Below are 21,134 nucleotides of genomic sequence, written 5' to 3'. Positions count from 1 at the left end.
ATACTGTCACATTCAATCTGACAGTTATTTAAACATAACTCCTAAACCACACATTCAAAGTGACTAATAATAACTGCAGAAATGTATCTCTGTGATTTTTTCTGGAAAAAAAATATTTTTTAAAGTTTGTAAAAACACAAGTTAGTTTTTTTTTTTACTCAATATGACAGCAGTATACTGTCATAGTGAGTAAAACCAATATTGTGTATTTGCAAACCTTACAAAAACAACTGATTCTAGTAAAACTCACATGGAAACAAAATTACAGGCAATTTTTTGATATAATGCATGTTTGGTTTTGAAGTTATGTTTATATAACTTTTACATTTAGTATGACAGTTATAATGTCATATTGAGTAAAAAAAATAACTTGTGTCTTTACAAACCTTGCAATTTTTTTTTTCCAGTAAAACTCAAAAATATACATTTTTCCAAGCATTATTAGCCATTTTGCATGTGTGGTTAGGGTTAGGGTTAGGGTTAGGGTTAGGGGTTAGGGTTAGGGTTAGGGTTAGGGTTAAAGTTGGTAAAACCCACACCGATACAATATTCCAGGAATTTGTAGACATAAAGCATGTTTGGTTTTGGAGTTATGTTTATATAACTTTCATATTTAGTATGACGGTTATACCATTATTTTGAATAAAAAAAACCTAATTTTTATCTTTACAAATCTTACAAAATATTGTTTTCCAGTAAAATTCACAAATATACATTTCTCTAGGCATTATTAGTCATTTTGCATTTGTTTTTTTAGGAGTTATGTTTAAAAAACTGTCATATTGAGTGTGGCAGTTATACTGTCATTATGAGTAAAACCTAATTTTTGTATTTGTAAACCTTACCAAAATACCTGATTCTGGTAAAACTCACATAGATACAATATTACAGGAATTTTTAGACATAAAACATGTTTGGTTTTGGAGTTATGTTTATATAACTTTCATATTTTGTATGACAGTTATACCATCATATTGCGTAAAAAAAACTAATTTGTGTCTTTACAAACCTTACAAAATATTTTTTTTCCATTAACATTCACAAAGATACATTTTTCCAGGCATTAATAGTCATTTTGCATTTGTTTTTTTAGGAGTTATGTTTAAAAAAATGTCATATTGAGTGTGGCAGTTATACTGTCATTATGAGTAAAACCTAATTTTTGTATTTGTAAACCTTACCAAAATACCTGATTCTGGTAAAACTCACATAGATTCAATATTACAGGCATTTTTAGACGTACTGCAAGTTTGGTTTTGGAGTTATGTTTATTTAACTCTCATATTTAGTATGACAGTTATACTGTCATATTAAGTAAAAAAACTAACTTGTTTCTTTACAAACCTTAAATTATTTTTTTTTTTTTTCAGAAAAACTCACAAAAATACATTTTTCCAGGCATTATTAGCCATTTTGTAATTGTGGTTTAGGAGTACAGTATGTTTAAATAACTGTCAGATTGAATGTGACAGTTTTCTGTCATAGTGAGTAAAACCTAATTTTTGCATTTGTAAACCTTACCAAAAATACCTGAATCTGGTAAAAATCACATAGATACAATATTGCAGGCATTTGTAGACTAAATGCATGTTTGGTTTTGGAGTTATGTTTATACAACTTTTATATTTAGTATGACAGTTATACCATCCTATTGAGTAAAAAAAAACAAAAAAACTTGTGTCTTTATAAACCTTACAAAAAAGATGTTCCCAATAAAACTCACAAAGATACATTTCTCCAGGCATAATTAGCCTTTTATCATGTTTGGTTTAGGAGTTATGTTTAAACAACTGTCATATTGAGTGTGGCAGTTATACTGTCATTATGAGTAAAACCTATTTTTTGTATTCGTAAACTTTACCAAAATACTTGATTCTGGTAAAACCTACATCGATACAATATTACAGGAATTTTTAGACATAAAGCATGTTTGGTTTTGGAGTTATGTTTATATAACTTTCATATTTAGTATGAAAGTTATACCATCATATTGAGTAAAAAACAAAAAATATTTTGTATCTTTACAAAACTTACAAATATTGTCTTCCAGTAAAATTCACAAATATACCTTTCTCTAGGCATTATTAGTCATTTTGCATTTGTGTTTTAGGAGTTATGTTTAATTAACTGTCATATTGAGTGTGGCAGTTATACTGTCACTATGAGTAAAACCTAATTTTTGTTTTTGTAAACCTTACCAAAATACCTGATTCTGATAAAACTCACATATTCCATATTTGGTTTTGGAGTTGTGTTTATATAACTTTCATATATAGTATGACAGCTATACTGTAAAATTGTGTAAAAAAAACAAAAAACTATCTTGTGTCTTTACAAACCTTACAAATAATTATTTCCAGTAAAACTCACAAAGATACATTCCTCAAGGCATTATTAGCCATATTGTCGGATTGATTGTGACAGCATACTGTCAGTATGAGTAAAACTAATATTTTGTATTTGTAAACCTTACAAAAACAACTGATTCTAGTAAAACTCACATGGATACAAAATTATAGGCATTTTTAGACATCATGCATGTTTGGTGGCAGTCAATGTGGCATTATTAACCATTTATCATGTTTGGTTTAGGAGTTATGTTTAAATAACTCTTATATTAAATAATGCAGTTATACTGTCATTATGAGTAAAACCCAAGTTTTGTATTTGTAAACCTTACCAAAATACCTGATTCTGGTAAAACTCATATAGATTCAATATTACAGGCAGTTTAAGACGGATTGCAAGTTTGGTTTAGGAGTTTGGTTTTGGAATTATGTTTATATTACTTTTATATTTAGTTTGACAGTTATACCATCATATTGAGTAAAAAAAAATAACTTTTGTCTTTACAAACCTTACAAAATATTTTTTTCTAGTAAAACTCACAAAGATACATTTCTCCAGGCATTATTAGCCATTTAGCATGTTTGGTTTAGGAGTTATGTTTAAATAACTGTTATTTCGAATATGGCAGTTATACTGTCATTAAGAGTAAAACCCAATTTTTGTATTTGTAAACCTTACCAAAATAACTGATTCTGGTAAAACTCACATAGATTCAATATAACAGGCATTTTTAGACGTATTGCAAGTTTGGTTTTGGAGTTATGTTTATATAACTTTCATATTTAGTATGAAAGTTATACCATCATATTGAGTAAAAAACAAAAAATAATTTGTATCTTTACAAACCTTACAAAATAATGTTTTCCAGTAAAATTCACAAATATACCTTTCTCTAGGCATTTTTAGTCATTTTGCATTTGTGTTTTACGAGTTATGTTTAATTAACTGTCATATTGAGTGTGACAGTTTTACTGTCACTATGAGTAAAACCTAATTTTTGTTTTTGTAAACCTTACCAAAATACCTGATTCTGATAAAACTCACATATATTCAATATTACAGGCATTTTTAGACGGATTGCATATTTGGTTTTGGAGTTGTGTTTATATAACTTTCGTATATAGTATGACAGCTATACTATTAAATTCTGTACCAAAAAAAACTAACTCGTGTCTTTACCAAAATACCTGATTCTGGTAAAACTCATATAGATTCAATATTACAGGCAGTTTAAGACGGATTGCAAGTTTGGTTTAGGAGTTTGGTTTTGGAATGATGTTTATATTACTTTTATATTTAGTTTGACAGATATACCATCATATTGAGTAAAAAAAAAAAAATGTTTGTCTTTACAAACCTTACAAAATATTTTTTTCTAGTAAAACTCACAAAGATACATTTCTCCAGGCATTATTAGCCATTTAGCATGTTTGGTTTAGGACTTATGTTTAAATAACTGTTATTTCGAATATGGCAGTTATACTGTCATTATGAGTAAAACCCAATTTTTGTATTTGTAAACCTTACCAAAATAACTGATTCTGGTAAAACTCACATAGATTCAATATAACAGGCATTTTTAGACGTATTGCAAGTTTGGTTTTGGAGTTATGTTTATATAACTTTCATATTTAGTATGAAAGTTATACCATCATATTGAGTAAAAAACAAAAAATAATTTGTATCTTTACAAACCTTACAAAATAATGTTTTCCAGTAAAATTCACAAATATACCTTTCTCTAGGCAATTTTAGTCATTTTGCATTTGTGTTTTACGAGTTATGTTTAATTAACTGTCATATTGAGTGTGACAGTTTTACTGTCACTATGAGTAAAACCTAATTTTTGTTTTTGTAAACCTTACCAAAATACCTGATTCTGATAAAACTCACATATATTCAATATTACAGGCATTTTTAGACGGATTGCATATTTGGTTTTGGAGTTGTGTTTATATAACTTTCGTATATAGTATGACAGTTATACTATTAAATTCTGTACCAAAAAAAAACTAACTCGTGTCTTTACCAAAATACCTGATTCTGGTAAAACTCATATAGATTCAATATTACAGGCAGTTTAAGACGGATTGTAAGTTTGGTTTAGGAGTTTGGTTTTGGAATGATGTTTATATTACTTTTATATTTAGTTTGACAGTTATACCATCATATTGAGTAAAAAAAAAAAAAATGTTTGTCTTTACAAACCTTACAAAATATTTTTTTCTAGTAAAACTCACAAAGATACATTTCTCCAGGCATTATTAGCCATTTAGCATGTTTGGTTTAGGACTTATGTTTAAATAACTGTTATTTCGAATATGGCAGTTATACTGTCATTATGAGTAAAACCCAATTTTTGTATTTGTAAACCTTACCAAAATACCTGATTCTGGTAAAACTCACATAGATTCAATATAACAGGCATTTTTAGACGTATTGCAAGTTTGGTTTTGGAGTAATGTTTATTTAACTTTCATATTTAGTATGACAGTTATACTGTCATATTAAGTAAAAAAAACTAATTTGTTTCTTTACAAACCTTATAAAAAAAAAAAAATTCCAGGAAGACTCACAAAGATACATTTTTCCAGGCATTATTAGCCATTTTGTAATTGTGGTTTAGGAGTTACAGTATGTTTAAATAACTGTCAGATTGAATGTGACAGTATACTGTCATAGTGAGTAAAACCTAATTTTTGTATTTGCAAACCTTACCAAAAATACCTGATTCTGATAAAAATCACATAGATACAATATTGCAGGCATTTTTAGACATAATGCATGTTTGGTTTTGGAGTTATGTTTATACAACTTTTATATTTAGTATGACAGTTATACCATCATATTGAGTTAAAAAAAAAAAAAAAACTTGTGTCTTTATAAACCTTACAAAAAATGTTTTCCCAGTAAAACTCACAAAGATACATTTCTCCAGGCATAATTAGCCATTTATCATGTTTGGTTTAGGAGTTATGTTTAAACAACTGTCATATTGAGTGTGGCAGTTATACTGTCATTATGAGTAAAACCTATTTTTTGTATTTGTAAACCTTACCAAAATACCTGATTCTGGTTAAACCCACATCGATACAATATTACAGGAATTTTTAGACATAAAGCATGTTTGGTTTTGGAGTTATGTTTATATAACTTTCATATTTAGTATGAAAGTTATACCATCATATTGAGTAAAAAACAAAAAATAATTTGTATCTTTACATACCTTACAAAATATTGTTTTCCAGTAAAATTCACAAATATACCTTTCTCTAGGCATTATTAGTCATTTTGCATTTGTCTTTTAGGAGTTATGTTTAATTAACTGTCATATTGAGTGTGACAGTTATACTGTCACTATGAGTTAAACCTAGTTTTTGTTTTTGTAAACCTTACCAAAATACCTGATTCTGATAAAACTCACATATTGCATATTTGGTTTTGGAGTTTTGTTTATATAACTTTCATATATAGTATGACAGCTATACTGTAAAATTGTGTTAAAAAAAAACTAACTTGTGTCTTTACAAACCTTACAAAATATTATTTCCAGTAAAACTCACAAAGATACATTCCTCAAGGCATTATTAGCCATATTGTCAGATTGATTGTGACAGTATACTGTCATTATGAGTAAAACTAATATTTTGTATTTGTAAACCTTACAAAAACAACAGATTCTAGTAAAACTCACATGGATACAAAATTATAGGCATTTTTAGACATAATGCATGTTTGGGGGCAGTCAATGTGGCAGTTATACTGTCATTATGAGTAAAACCTAATTTTTGTATTTTTCAACCTTACCAAAAATACCTAATTCTGGTAAAACTAACATAGATACAATATTACAGGCATTTTTAGACATAATGCATGTTTGGTTTTGGAGTTATGTTTATGTAACTTTTACATTTATTATGACAGTTATACAAACATATTGAATAAAAAAACCTAACTTGTGTCTTTACAAACCTTACAAAAAAATTTTTTTTCCCAGTTAAACTCACAAAGATACCTTTCTCCAGGCAGTATTAGCCATTTAGCATGTTTAAATTAGGAGTTATGTTTAAATAACTGTAATTTTGAATGTGGCAGTTATACTGTCATTATGAGTAAAACCTTCTTTTTGTATTTGTAAACCTTACCAAAATACCTGATTCTGGTCAAACTCACATAGATTTAATAATACAGGCATTTTTAGATATAATGCATGTTTGGTTTTGGAGTTATGTTTATAAAACTGTCATTTTGAATGTGGTAGTTATACTGTCATTTTGAGTAAAAAAACTAACTTCTGTTTTTACAAACCTTACAAAAAAATTGTTTTTCCAGTTAAACTCACAAAGATACATTTCCCCAGGCATTATTAGCCATTTAACATGTTTTATTTAGGAGTAATGTTTAAATAACTGTCATATTGAGTGTGGCAGTTATACTGTCATTATGAGTAAAATTTATTTTTTGTATTTGTAAACCTTACCAAAATACCTGATTCTTGTAAAACCCACATCGATACAATATTACAGGAATTAGTAGACATAAAGTATGTATGGTTTTGGAGTTATGTTTATATAACTTTCATATTTAGTATGACAGTTATACCATCATATTGAGTAATAAAAAACTAATTTGTATGTTTACAAACCTTACAAAATATTGTTTTCCTGTAAAATTCACAAATATACATTTCTCTAGGCATTATTAGTCATTTTGCATTTGTGTTTTAGGAGTTATGTTTAAATAACTGTCATATTGAGTGTGGCAGTTATACTGTCACTATGAGTAAAACCTAATTTTTTGATTTGTAAACCTTACCAAAATACCTGATTCTGATACAACTTACATATAATAAATATTATAGACATTTTTAGACGGGTTGCATGTTTGGTTTTGGAGTTATGTTTATAAAACTTTCATTTATAGTATGACAGCTATACTGTAAAATTAAGTAAAAAAAACTAGCGTGTGTCTTTACAAACCTTACAAAATATTTGTTCCAGTAAAAGTTACAAAGATTCATTCCTCCAGGCATTATTAGCCATTTTGTCGGATTGATTGTGACAGTATACTCTCATTATGAGTAAAACTAATATTTTGTATTTGTAAACCTTACAAAAACAACTGATTCTAGTAAAACTCACATAGATAAAAAATTGTAGGAATTTTTAGACATAATGCATGTTTGGTTTTGGAGTTATGTTTAAATAAATGTCATATTGAATGTGGCAGTATACTGTCATTATGACAGTATACTGTTGACAAAGTTGTATTTGTCAACTTTACCAAAATACCTGATTCTGGTAAAACTCAAAAAGATACAATATTACAGGCATTTTTAGACAAAATGCATTTTGCTTTTGGAGTTATGTTTATATAACTACCATATTTAGTATGACAGTTCATCATATTCAATAAAAAAAAAAATAACTTGTGTCTTTATAAACCTTACACATTATTTTTTGCCAGTAAAACTCACAAAGATACATTTCTCCAAGCATTATTAGTCATTTATCATGTTTGGTTTAGGAGTCATGTTTAAATAACTGTCATATCAAATGTTGCAGTTATACTGTCATTATGAGTAAAACCCAAGTTTTGTATTTGTAAACCTTACCAAAATACCTGATTCTGGCAAAACTCACATAGATTCAATATTACAGGCAGTTTAAGACAGACTGCAAGTTTGGTTTAGGAGTTTGGTTTTGGAATTATGTTTATCTAACTTTCATATTTAGTATGACAGTTATACCATCATATTGAGTAAAAAAAACAACTAACTTTTGTCTTTACAAACCTTACAAAATATTTTTTTTCTAGTAAAACTCACAAAGATTCATTTCTCCAGGCATTAATAGCCATTTAGCATATTTGGTTTAGGAGTTATGTTTAAATAACTGTTATTTTGAATATGGCAGTTATACTGTCATTATGAGTAAAACCCAATTTTTGTATTTGTAAACCTTACCAAAATAACCGATTCTGGTAAAACTCACATATATTCAATATTACAGGCATTTTTAGACGGATTGCAAGTTTGGTTTTGGTGTTATATCTATTCAACTTTCATATTTAGTATGACAGTTATACTGTCATATTCCATCCATCCATCCATCTTCTTCCGCTTATCCGAGGTCGGGTCGCGGGGGCAGCAGCCTAAGCAGGGAAGCCCAGACTTCCCTCTCCCCAGCCACTTCGTCCAGCTCCTCCCGGGGGATCCCGAGGCATTCCCAGGCCAGCCGGGAGACATAGTCTTCCCAACGTGTCCTGGGTCTTCCCCGTGGCCTCCTACCGGTCGGACGTGCCCTAAACACCTCCTTAGGGAGGCGCTCGGGTGGCATCCTGACCAGATGCCCGAACCACCTCATCTGGCTCCTCTCGATGTGGAGGAGCAGCGGCTTTACTTTGAGTTCCCCCCGGATGACAGAGCTTCTCACCCTATCTCTAAGGGAGAGCCCCGCCACCCGGCGGAGGAAACTCATTTCGGCCGCTTGTACCCGTGATCTTGTCCTTTCGGTCATAACCCAAAGCTCATGACCATAGGTGAGGATGGGAACGTGGATCGACCGGTAAATTGAGAGCTTTGCCTTCCGGCTCAGCTCCTTCTTCACCACAACAGATCGATACTGTCATATTGAGTAAGAAAAAGCTAACTTGTGTCTTTACAAACCTTAAAAACTATTTTTTTCCTGTAAAACTTACAAAGATACATTTCTCCAGGCATTATTTGACATTTTGCTTGCATGGTTTAGGAGTTATGTTTAAATAACAGTCAGATTGAATATGACAGTATAATGTCATAGTAGTTTTTTACTCAATATGCCAGTAATGTTCTTAAAATCCTGAGATAATGCGAAAAAAGCAATAAAAATGTTTTTCAACATAATTCCTACACCAAACTTGCAACATGTCTAATAATGCCTGAAGACATGTATCTTTGTTAATTTTACTAGAAAATGTATCTTTTGTAAGTTTTGCAACGAGGCAAGTTATTTTTTTTTAAATTCAATATAACAGTATAACTGTCAAACTAAATGTAAAAGTTATTTAAACATAACTCCAAAACAGAACATGCATTATGTCTAAAAATGCCTAAAATATTGTATCCATGTGAATTTTACAAATACAAAAATTGGGTTTTTCTCATAATGACAGTATAACTGCTATATTCAATTTTACAGTTATTTAAACATAACTTCCTAACCACACATGCAAATAGGCTAATAAAGCCTAAAACAATGCATCCTTGTGAGTTTTACTCGAAACATATGCTATTTTAAGGCTTGCAAACACAAAAAGTAGTTTTTTTTACTCATTATGACAGTAATGTTCTTAAAATCCTGAGATAATGAGAAATAAGCAATAAAAATGTTTTTCATCATAATTCCTACACCAAACATGCAACATGTCTAATAATGCCTGGATACATGTATCTTTGTTAGTTATACTAGAAAAAAAATATTTTGTAAGTTTTACAAAGACTCAAGTTAGTTTTTTTAATACAATATGACAGTATAACTAGGGACGGCGTGGTGCAGGGTCCCTGGTTCAATCCCCACCTAGTACCAACCTCGTCATGTCCGTTGTGTCCTGAGCAAGACACTTCACCCTTGCTCCTGATGGGAGATGGTTAGCGCCTTGCATGGCAGCTCCCTCCATCAGTGTGTGAATGTGTGTGTGAATGGGTAAATGTGGAAGTAGTGTCAAAGCGCTTTGAGTACCTTGAAGGTAGAAAAGCGCTATACAAGTACAACCCATTTATCGATTATTTATAACTGTCATACCAAATATGAAAGTTATATAAACATAACTCCAAAACTGAACATGCATTATGTCTAAAAATGCCTAAAATATTGTATCTATGTGAGTTTTACAAGAATCAGTCAATTTGGTAAGGTGTACAATTACATAAATTAGGGGTTTACTCATAATGACAGATAACTGCTACATTCAATTTGACAGTTATTTAAACATAACTTCTAACCACACATGCAAAATAGGCTAATAAATCCTAAAACAATGCATCCTTGTGAGTTTTACTCAAAAAATTTGCTATTTTAAGGCTTGCAAACACAAAAAGTAGTTTTTTACTCATTATGACAGTAATGTTCTTAAAATCCTGAGATAATGCGAAATAAGCAATAGAAAGGTTTTGCAACATAATTCCTACATCAAACATGCAACATGTCTAATAATGCGTGAAGATATGTATCTTTGTTAGTTTTACTAGAAAAAAATATATTTTGTAAGTTTTGCAAAGAAGCAAATAAGTATAACTGTCATACCAAATATGAAATATATAAACATAACTCCAAAATTGAACAAGCATTATGTTTAAAAATGCCTAAAATATTGTATCTATGTGAGTTTCACCAGAATCAGGTAATTTGGTTTACAAATACAATTTTTTTTTTCATAACGACAGTATAACTGCTACATTCAATTTGACTGTTATTTAAACATAACTTCCTAATCACACATGCAAATTGGTTAATAAAGCCTAAAACAATGCATCCTTGTGAGTTTTACTCGAAACATTTGCTATTTTAAGGCTTGCAAACACAAAAAGTACTTTTTTACTCATTATGGCAGTAATGTTCTTAAAATCCTGAGATAATGCGAAATAAGCAATAAAAATGTGTTTCAATATAATTCCTACATCAAACTTGCAACATGTCTAATAATGCCTGAAGACATGTATCTTTGTTGGTTTTACTAGAAAAATTATCTTTTGTAAGTTTTGCAAAGAGGCAAGTTAGTTTTTTCAATTCAATATGACAGTATAACTGTCATACCAAATAAGAAAGTTATATAAACATAACTCCAAAACTAAACATGCATTATGTCTAAAAATGCCTAAAATATTGTATCTATGTTAGTTTTACAAGAATCAGTTAATTTGCTAAGGTGTACAATTACATAAATTAGGGGTTTACTCATAATGACAGTTAACTATTACATTCAATTTGACTGTTATTTAAACATAACTCCCTAACCACACATGCAAAATAGGTTAATAAAGCCTAAAACAATGCATCATTGTGAGTTTTACTCGAAACATATGCTATTTTAAGGCTTGCAAACACAAAAAAGTAGTTTTTTACTCATTTTGACAGTAATGTTCTTAAAATCCTGAGATAATGCGAAAAAAGCAATAAAAATGTTTTTCAACATAATTCCTATACCAAACATGCAACATGTCTAATATGCCTGAAGACATGTATCTTTGTTAGTTTTACTAGAAAAATTATCTTTTGTAAGTTTTGCAAAGAAGCAAATAAGTTTTTTTAATTCAATATGACAGTGTAACTGTCATACCAAATATGAAAGTTATATAAACATAACTCCAAAACTAAACATGCATTATGTCTAAAAATGCCTGTAATATTGTATCTATGTGAGTTTTACTAGAATCGGGTATTTTGTTAAGGTTTACAAATACAAAAATTAGGTTTTACTCACTATGACAGTATACTGTCACATTCAATCTGACTGTTATTTAAACACAAATTCTAAACCACAGATGCAAAATGGCTAATAATAACTGGATAAATGTATTTTTGTGAGTTTTACTGGAAAAAAAATATTTTGTAAGGTTTCTATAGACACAAGTTAGTTTTTTTTACTCAATATGATGGAAACATGCTTTATGTCTAAAAAATTCTGTAATATTTTATCCATGTGAGTTTTATCAGAATCAGTTATTTTGGTAATTTTACAAATACCAAAATTAGGTTTTACACATAATGACAGTATATCTGCCGCATTCAATCTGACAGTTATTTAAACATTTTGTAACTCCTAAACCACAAATACAAAATGGCTAATAATGCCTGGAGAAATGTATCTTTGTGAGTTTTCCTGGAAAAAAAAAAATATATATATAAGGTTTGTAAAGACACAAGTTAGTTTTTTTACTTAATATGACAGTAGAACTGTCATACTAAATATGAAAGTTAAATAAACATAACTCCAAAACCAAACTTGCAATACATCTAAAAATGCCTGTAATATTGAATCCATGTGAGTTTTACCAGAATCAGGTATTTTGGTAAGGTTTACAAATACAAAAATTGGGTTTTACTCATAATGACAGTATAACTGCCATATTCAAAATAACAGTTATTTAAACATAACTCCTAAACCAAACATGCTAATGCTAATAATGCCTGGAAAAATGTATCTTTGTCAGTTTTACTAGAAAAAAATATTTTGTAAGGTTTGTAAAGACAAAAGTGTTTGTTTTTTTTACTCAATATGATGGTATAACTGTCAAACTAAATATAAAAGTAATATAAACATCTTTCCAAAACCAAACTCCTAAAGCAAACTTGCAATCCGTCTTAAACTGCCTGTAATATTGAATCTATATGAGTTTTACCAGAATCAGGTATTTTGGTAAGGTTTACAAATACAAAACTTGGGTTTTACTCATAATGATAGTATAACTGCATTATTTGATATGACAGTTATTTAAACATAACTCCTAAACCAAACATGATAAATAGCTAATAATGCCTGGAAAAATGTATATAAACATAACTCCAAAACCAAACATGCATCATGTCTAAAAATGCCTGTAATATTGTATCTATGTGAGTTTTACTAGAATCGGGTATTTTGTTAAGGTTTACAAATACAAAAATTAGGTTTTACTCACTATGACAGTATACTGTCACATTCAATCTGACTGTTATTTAAACACAAATTCTAAACCACAGATGCAAAATGGCTAATAATAACTGGATAAATGTATTTTTGTGAGTTTTACTGGAAATAAAATATTTTGTAAGGTTTCTATAGACACAAGTTAGTTTTTTTTAATCAATATGATGGAAACATGCTTTATGTCTAAAAAATTCTGTAATATTTTATCCATGTGAGTTTTATCAGAATCAGTTATTTTGGTAATTTTACAAATACCAAAATTAGGTTTTACTCATAATGACAGTATATCTGCCGCATTCAATCTGACAGTTATTTAAACATTTTGTAACTCCTAAACCACAAATACAAAATGGCTAATAATGCCTGGAGAAATTTATCTTTGTGAGTTTTCCTGGAAAAAAAAAAATATATATATAAGGTTTGTAAAGACACAAGTTAGTTTTTTTACTTAATATGACAGTAGAACTGTCATACTAAATATGAAAGTTAAATAAACATAACTCCAAAACCAAACTTGCAATACATCTAAAAATGCCTGTAATATTGAATCTATGTGAGTTTTACCAGAATCAGGTATTTTGGTAAGGTTTACAAATACAAAAATTGGGTTTTACTCATAATGACAGTATAACTGCCATATTCAAAATAACAGTTATTTAAACATAACTCCTAAACCAAACATGCTAATGCTAATAATGCCTGGAAAAATTTATCTTTGTCAGTTTTACTAGAAACAAATATTTTGTAAGGTTTGTAAAGACAAAAGTGTTTTTGTTTTTTACTCAATATGATGGTATAACTGTCAAACTAAATATAAAAGTAATATAAACATCTTTCCAAAACCAAACTCCTAAACCAAACTTGCAATCCGTCTTAAACTGCCTGTAATATTGAATCTATATGAGTTTTACCAGAATCAGGTATTTTGGTAAGGTTTACAAATACAAAACTTGGGTTTTACTCATAATGATAGTATAACTGCATTATTTGATATGACAGTTATTTAAACATAACTCCTAAACCAAACATGATAAATAGCTAATAATGCCTGGAAAAATGTATATAAATATAACTCCAAAACCAAACATGCATCATGTCTAAAAATGCCTGTAATATTGTATCTATGTGAGTTTTACTAGAATCAGGTATTTTGTTAAGGTTTACAAATACAAAAATTAGGTTTTACTCACTATGACATACTGTCACTATGATATACTGTCACATTCAATCTGACTGTTATTTCAACACAAATTCTAAACCACAGATGCAAAATGGCTAATAATAACTGGAGAAATGTATTTTTGTGAGTTTTACTGGAAAAAAAATATTTTGTAAGGTTTGTATAGACACAAGTTAGTTTTTTTTACACAATATGATGGAAACATGCTTTATGTCTAAAAAATTCTGTAATATTTTATCCATGTGAGTTTTATCAGAATCAGTTATTTTGGTAATTTTACAAATACCAAAATTAGGTTTTACTCATAATGACAGTATATCTGTCACACTCAATATGACAGTTATTTAAACATAACTCTAAACCAAACATGGTTAATGGCTAATAATGCCTGGAGAAATGTATCTTTGTGAGTTTTACAGGAAAAACATTTTTTTTAAGGTTTATAAAGACACAAGTTAGTTTTTTTTACTCAATATGACAGTATAACTGTAATACTAAATGTAAAAAATATATACCGTAAACATAACTCCAAAACCAAACATGCATTATGTCTAAAAATGCCTGTAATATTGTATCAATGTGAGTTTTAATAGAATCAGTTGTTTTTGTAAGTTTTTCAAATACAAAATATTGGTTTTACTCACTATGACAGTATACTGTCACATTCAATCTGACAGCTATTTAAAAATAACTCCTAAACCACACATGCAAAATGACTAATAATGCCGAGAAAAATGTATCTATCTGAATTTTATTGGAAAAAAATATTTTGTGAGGTTTTTAAAATTACGAGTTTGTTATTTTTTACTCAATTTGACAGTATAACTGTCATACTAAATATGAAAGTTACATACACATAACTCTAAAACCAAACTTGCAATCCGTCTAAAAATGCCTGTAATATTGAATCTATGTGAGTTTTACCAAAATCAGGTATTTTGGTAAGGTTTACAAATACAAAATTTAGGTTTTACTCATAAAGACAGTAAAACTGCCACACTCAATATGACAGTTTTTTAAACATAACTCTTAAAAAACAAATGCAAAATGACTAATAATGCCTGGAAAAATGTATCTTTGTGAATTTTAATGAACATTTTTTTTTTGTAGGTTTGTAAAGACACAAATTAGTTTTTTTTTACTCAATATGATGGTATAACTGTCATACTGAATATGAAAGTTATATAAACATAACTCCAAAACCAAACATGTTTTATTTCTAAAAATTCCTGTAATATTGTATCTATGTGAGTTTTACCAGAATCAGGTATTTTGGTAAAGTTTACAAATACAAAAAATAGTTTTTACTCATAATGACAATATAACTGCCACATTTAACATGACAGGTATTTAAACAAAGCTACTAAACCAAACATGATAAATGGCTAATAATGCCTGGAGAAATGTATCTTTGTGAGTTTTACAGGAACATTTTTTTTTTCTAAGGGTTATAAAGACACAAGGTAGTTTTTTTTACTCAATATGATGGTTTAACCGTAATACTAAATATGAAAGTTATATAAACATAACTCCAAAAACAAACATGAATTTTGTCTAAAAATACCTGTAGTATTGTATCTATGTGAGTTTTACCAGAATCAGGTATTTTGGTAAGGTTTACAAATACAAAAATTAGGTTTTACTCACTATGACAGTATACTGTCACATTCAATATGACAGTTATGTAAACATAACTCCTAAACCACACATGCAAAATGGCTAATAATGCCTGGAGAAATGTATCTTTGTGAGTTTTACTAGGAAAAATAATTTGTAAGGTTTGTAAAGACACACGTTAGTTTTTTTTACTCAATATGACAGTATAACTGTCATACTACATGCAGAAAATATATAAACATGACTCAAAACCAAACTTGCAATCCGTCTAAAAATGTCTGTAGTATTAAATTTATGTGAGTTTTACCAAAATGAGGTATTTTGGTAAGGTTGACAAATAAAAAAAATAGGTTTTACTGATAGTGACATTATAAGTGCCACACTCAATATGACAGTTATTTAAACATAAGTCATAAACGACACATGAAAATGGCTATTAAACCTGGAGAAATGTATCTTTGTTAGTTTTACTAGAGTAATGATCTTTTGTAAGGTTTACAAAGACACAAGTTTTTTTACTCAATATGACGGTATACTGTCAAACTAAATAAAAAAGTTATAGAAACATAACTCCAAAACCTAACTCAAAAACCAAACATGCAATCCATTTAAAAATGCCTGTAATATTGAATACATGTGAGTTTTATCAGAATCAGGTATTTTGGTAAGGTTTACAAAAACAAAAATTAGGTTTTACTCATAGTGACAGTATAACCGCCACACTCAATATGACAGTTAATTAAACATAACTCCTAAAACACAAATGCAAAATGACTATATATATAAATATTTTAAGGTTTGTAAAGATACAAATTATTTTTTGTTTTTTACTCAATATGATGGTATAACTTTCATACTAAATATGAAAGTTATATAAACATGACTCCAAAACCAAACATGCTTTATGTCTAAAAATTCTTGTAATATTGTATCGATGTGGGTTTTACCAGAATCAGGTATTTTGGTAAAGTTAACAAATACAAAAAATAGGTTTTACTCACTATGACAGTATACTGTCACATTCGATCTGACAGTTATTTAAACATAACTCCTATACCACACATTCAAAATGACTAATAATGCCTGGAGAAATGTATCTCTGTGAATTTTTCTGGAAAAAAATATTTTGTAAGGTTTGTTATAACACAAGTTTTTTTTACTCAAGCAGTATACTGTCATAGTGAGTAAAACCAATATTTTGTATTTGCAAACCTTACAAAAAAGACTGATTCTAGTAAAACTCACATGGATACAATATTACAGTTTTTTTTAGATAATATGCATGTTTGGTTTTGGAGTTATGTTTATATAACTTTTACATTTAGAATGAAAGTTATAATGTCATATTGAGTAAAAAAAATAACTTGTCTTTACAAAATAACAATTTTTTCCAAGCATTATTAGCCATTTTGCATGTGTGGTTTAGGAGTTATATTTAAATAACTGTCATATTGAGTGTGGCAATTATACTGTCATTATGAGTAAAACCTTATTTTTGTATTTGTAAACCTTACCAAAATACCTGATTGTAGTAAAACTCACATAGATACAATATTACAGGCATTTTTTGGCATAATGAATGTTTGGTTTTGGAGTTATGTTTATATAACTTTCATATTTAGTATGACAGTTATACTGTCATATTAAGTAAAAAAAACTAACTTGTGTCTTTACAAACCTTACAAAATATTTTTTTTTTTTTCAGTAAAACTCACAAAGATACATTTCTCCAGGCATTATTAGTCATTTTCTATGTGTGGTTTAGGAGCTATGTTTAAATAACTGTCCGAATGAATGTGACAGCATACTGTCATAGTGAGTAAAACCAATATTTTGTATTTGTAAACCTTAAAAAGAAAATGATTCTAGTAAAACTCACATGGATACAATGTTACAGGCATTTTTAGACATAATGCATGTTTAGTTTTGGAGTTTTGTTTATATACATTTTACATTTAGTATGACAATTATACTGTCATATGGAGTAAAAAACAACTAACTTGTGTCTTTACAAACCTTACAAAAATGTTGTTTTTTTTCAGTAAAACTCACAAAGATGCATTTCTCCAGTCATTATTAGCCATTTAGCATGTTGTGTTTACGAGTTATGTTTAAATAACTGTCATTTTGAACGTCGCAGTTATACTGTCATTATGAGTAAAACCTAATTTTTGTATTTGTAAACCTTACCAAAATACCTGTTTCTGGTAAAACTCACATAGATTCAATATTACAGGCATTTTTAGACGGATTGCATGTTTGGTTTTGAAGTTATGTTTATATAACTTTCAAATTTAGTAAGACAGTTATACCATCATATTGAGTAAAAAAAACTATATTGTGTCCAAACAAACCTTACAAAATATTTTTTTTCCGGTAAAACTCACAAAAATACATTTCTCCAGGCATTATTAGCCATTTTGCATCTGTGGTTTAGAATGTATGTTTAAATAACAGTCATATTGAATGTGACAGTATACTGTCATAGTGAGTAAAACCAAAATGTTGTATTTGCAAACCTTACAAAAACAAATTATTCTACTAAAACTCACTTGGATACAATATTATAGGCATTTTAAGACATAATGCATGTTTGGTTTAGGAATTATGTTGAAAAACAATTTTGTTGCTTTTTTTGCATTATATCAGGATTTTAAAAACATCACTGTCATATTGAGAAAAAAACTACTTTTTTTAATTGCAAGCCTTAAAAAAGCATATGTTCGAGTAAATCTCACAAGGATGCATTGTTTTAGGCATTATTAGCATTTTTGCATGTGTGGTTTAGGAGTTATGTTTAAATAACTGTCAGATTGAATGTGACAGTATACTGTCATAGTGAGTAAAATCAATATTTTGTATTTGCAAACCTTACAAAAACAACTTATTCTAGTAAAACTCACATGGATTCAATATTACAGGCATTTTTAGATATAAAGCATGTTTGGTTTTGGAGATATGTTTATATAAATTTTACATTTAGTATGAGAGTTACACTGTCATATGGAGTAATAAAAACTAACTTGTGTCTTTACAAACCTTACAAAAAAAATGTTTTTTCCAGTAAAACTCACAAAAATGCATTTCGCCAGTCATAATTAGCCATTTAGCATGTTTGGTTTATGAGTTATGTTTAAATAACTGTCATTTTGAATGTGGGAGTTATTCTGTCTATGAGTAAAACCTAATTTTTGTATTTGTAAACCTTACCAAAATACCTGATTCTGGTAAAACTCACAGAGACTCAATTCTACAGGCATTTTTAGATGGATTGCATGTTTGGTTTTGGAGTTATGTTTATATAACTTTCATATATAGTATAACATTTATATTGTCAAATTGAGTAAAAAAAACTAACTTGTGTTTTTACAAACCTTACAAAATATTTTTTTTCCAGTAAAATTCACTGAGATACATTTTTCCAGGCATTATTAGTCATTTTGCATGTGTGGTTTAGGAGTTATGTCAGATTGAATGTAACAGTATACTGTCATAGTGAGTAAAACCAATATTTTGTATTTGCAAAACCTTACAAAAACAACTGATTCTACTAAAACTCACATGGATACAATATTACAGGCATTTTTAGACATAATGCATGTTTGGTTTTGGAGTTTTAATTATATAACTTTTACATTTAGTATGACAGTTATACTGTCATATTGAGTAAAAGAAACTAACTTGTGTCTATACAAACCTTACAAAATATTTCTTTCCAGTACTAGGTATTTTGGTAAGGTTTACAAATAAAAAAATTAAGTTTTACTCATAATGACAGTATAACTGCCACGTTCAAAATGACAAATATTTAAACATAACTCCTAAACCAAACTTGCTATATGGCTAATAATGCCTGGAGAAAGGAATCTTTGTGAGTTTTAATGGAAAAACAATATTTTGTAAGGTTTGTAAAGACACAAGTTAGTTTTGTTTTACTCAATATGACAGTATAACTGTCATACTTAATGTAAAAGTTGTATAAACATAACTAAAAAACCAAACATGCATTATATCTAAAATTGCCTGTAACGATGTATCCATGTGAGTTTTACTAGAATCAGTTGTTTTTGTAAGTTTTGCAAATACAAAATATTGGTTTTACTCACTATGACAGTATACTGTCACATTCAATCTGACAGTTATTTAAACAAAACTCCTAAACCACACATTAAAAGTGACTAATAATAACTGGAGAAATGTATCTCTGTGATTTTTTCAGGAATTTTTTTTTTTTTTTTAAGTTTGTAAAAACACGTTAGTTTTTTTTTTACTCAATATGACAGCAGTATACTGTCATAGTGAGTAAAACCAATATTTTGTATTTGCAAACCTTACAAAAACAACTGATTCTAGTAAAACTCACATGGATACAAAATTACAGGCATTTTTTGATATAATACATGTTTGGTTTTGAAGTTATGTTTATATAACTTTTACATTTAGTATGACAGTTATAATGTCATATTGAATTAAAAAAAAAACTTGTGTCTTTACAAACCTTACACATTTTTTTTTCCAGTAAAACTCACAAATATAAATTTTTCCAAGCATTATTAGCCATTTTGCATGTGTGGTTAGGGTTAGGGTTAGGGTTAGGGTTTGGGTTAGGGGTTAGGGTTAGGGTTAGGGTTAGGGTTAAAGTTGGTAAAACCCACACCGATACAATATTCCAGGAATTTTTAGACATAAAGCATGTTTTGGAGTTATGTTTATATGACTTTCATATTTAGTATGACAGTTATACCATTATTTTGAATAAAAAAAAACTAATTTTTATCTTTACAAATCTTACAAAATATTGTTTTCCAGTAAAATTCACAACTATACATTTCTCTAAGCATTATTAGTCATTTTGCATTTGTGTTTTAGGAGTTATGTTTAATTAACTGTCATATTGAGCGTGGCAGTTATATCTATGAGTAAAACATAATTTTTGTATTCGTAAACCTTACCAAAATACCTGAATCTGATAAAACTCACATATATTCAATATTACAGGCATTTTTTGACGGATTGCATATTTGGTTTTGGAATTATGTTCATATAACTTTCATATATAGTATGAGAGCTAAACTGTTAAATTGTGTAAAAAAAACTAACTTGTGTCTTTACAAACCTTCCAAAATATTTTTCCAGTAAAACTCACAAATATACATTCCTCAAGGCCATTTTGTCAGTATACTGTCCATATGAGTAAAACTAATAGTTTGTATTTGTAAACCTTACAAAAACAACTGATTATAGTAAAACTCACATGGATACAAAATTATAAGCATTTTTAAACACAATGTATGTTTGGTGGCAGTCAATGTGGCAGTTATAC

The sequence above is a fragment of the Nerophis lumbriciformis genome, linkage group LG08, assembly GCF_033978685.3.
Source record: "Nerophis lumbriciformis linkage group LG08, RoL_Nlum_v2.1, whole genome shotgun sequence".
Taxonomy (NCBI): domain Eukaryota; kingdom Metazoa; phylum Chordata; class Actinopteri; order Syngnathiformes; family Syngnathidae; genus Nerophis; species Nerophis lumbriciformis.
This window is presented reverse-complemented; position numbering follows the sequence as displayed.